Below are 2,500 nucleotides of genomic sequence, written 5' to 3' on the forward strand. Positions count from 1 at the left end.
GTTTAAAAAATAATGACCGAACTTTGTCTTTTTTGTTACAAAAACTTTGCGTTAGGTCATCGATTGTCTTTAGTGTGGTTTTTCACGGTGTACCCTCTCTCCCTCTCCCTCTCTCTCCCCCTCTCTCTCTCTCTCTCTCTCTCTCTCTCTCTCTCTCTCTCTCTCTCTCTCTCTCTTTCTCGCTCTCTGTCTCTCTCTCTCCCTCTCTTTCTCTCGCTCCTTCTCTATCACTCTCCTTGTCTCAGCATTTCAACATTACCTTAACAAAAGCCTCATACACACAGCCTAGCACACACGTGCATGCACACACACACACACACACACACACACACACACACACACACACACACACACACACACACACACACACACCCCCCACACACACACACACACACACACACACACACACACACACACACACACACACACACACACACACACACACACACACACACACACACATACACACTCAAACCGATCGACTCAAGCTAGCCCAAGACACGACGAGACAAAATGGCTGAATGGTGTTAGCGGTAGCTGCCTCTTTATGTCCCCTAATCAGGCAGCACTAACATGTGTCAACACTACACCCACACCCAACCCTATAGAATAGACAACATGGTCCCAGTGACAGGGAAAACAGCTGGACAAATGTTCCTGAACAATTGTGATCTTTAAATACGAACCAAACAAGGGTCCATTTCCAATCTGGCTCAGTTCCTTACTGAACATGCATACAAATCAGTTTGAGCTTGGGAGAAAAATATGAAATAGATTTTCTCCTAAAGCTAGCTGTTTTAAGGTAAATATAACAGTATCCTGTGTGTGTGTGTGTGTGTGTGTGTGTGTCTGTGTGTGCGTGTGTGTGTGTGCGTGTGTGTCTGTGTGTGCGTGTGTGTGTGTGTCTGTGTCTGTGTGTGGGTGTGTGCGTGTGTGCGTGCGTGCGTGCGTGTGTGCGTGCGTGTGTGCGTGTGTGCGTGCGTGCGTGCGTGCGTGCGTGCGTGCGTGCGTGCGTGTGTGCGTGCGTGCGTGCGTGTGTGTGTGTGTGTCTGTGTGTGTCTGTGTGTGTGAGGTTATATAGGATGGGAGGTTTATAATGGGTACTTCACTGTGGCAGTGTGGACCAACATCGTTTGAAGTGTGCAGATTCGATTCCCAGCCACTACTGTATAGGGGCTTACGGTGTACTGGGGTTTAAATCTCGGGCCTCACGATGATTAGATTCGATTGCAATTCCTACAGGAAATGATTCAGTGCATAATGAGATCTCTGATTTGCCCACAGTTCAATTACTTAGATGGGACGCAATCTATTATGGCAGAATGTTTTTTTTATGCGTTGCATACATTGTACACGGAGTATCAGTTTTATCAGACAATCCACTGTGAAAACAACATCGCTAGTTATTAATTCTCAATTGTTACATTTGGATTTTCAAATTGAATCTCCACTTAAACAAATCAACCATAATCGATTTGAACAATCCAATTCGATTCGGTTGGATTGTCTATTCTCTATTTATTAATCTATTTATCATAATGGAGTGATGCAATTTAATCTCTTGTTTCTTATCAGGCTTGGTAGTATAGATATATAAACCTTCAGACACCCTTTCAGTTTATTCTTGGTGGAAAATGGTTTTCTTCAATGGATGAAATGGTCCTCCAACGTACGCAGAAGTTTTAACCTATACATACATAACTGATTTAAAAGACCTCTAGCTTGAATAGAAACAGTGTATTATAAAGGCCCACAACCAGCACTCCTTCACATTCATCCAAATGTAATAGCTTTAAAAAAATATTCAAAATGTAATGGAAAGTGATATGTCTTTAATACATATATGTCTTTAATACATATATGTCTTTAATACATATATGCCTTTTATACACCATAGTATAATACACAGTTAAAAAAGATACATAGTTAATGACAAGAAGTTTCTCATTATGTAAAGTTAATATTCTATGCTAACCTGTGAGAGAATGAGAGTCATACTAAGAGAGAGAAAGATGGAGAGAGAGAAAGATGGAGAGAGAGAGAGACAGGGACAGAGAGAGAGAGAGAGAGAGAGAGAGAGAGAGAGAGAGAGAGAGAGAGAGAGAGAGAGAGAGAGAGAGAGAGAGAGAGAGAGAGAGAGAGAGAGAGAGGGGGGGGGGGGCAGAGAGAGAGAGAGAGAGAGAGAGAGAGAGGGGGGAAGGCAGAGAGAGAGAGAGAGAGAGAGAGAGAGAGAGAGAGAGAGAGCTAAATACATAGCAGTAGCTTCTGCTACCACAACTACACATTTCCCGAGATCACCTTCACCACAAACACTCCCAGAACGCACAACAACCATGGAGAAGGAAAGGACGCAAGGACACATGGTCAATTATTCACGTGTGTACTTTCTTTTCTTCTCTCTCGTCCCTGACATTATATCATCTTGTCTTCAATTATCACAAGTTTGTATTCAATGTCATCTCATTGGGATTTTTAATTGTTTCCCCGCTGCTGTGGCTGC

The sequence above is a fragment of the Gadus macrocephalus genome, chromosome 6 (assembly GCF_031168955.1).
Source record: "Gadus macrocephalus chromosome 6, ASM3116895v1".
NCBI lineage: Eukaryota > Metazoa > Chordata > Actinopteri > Gadiformes > Gadidae > Gadus > Gadus macrocephalus.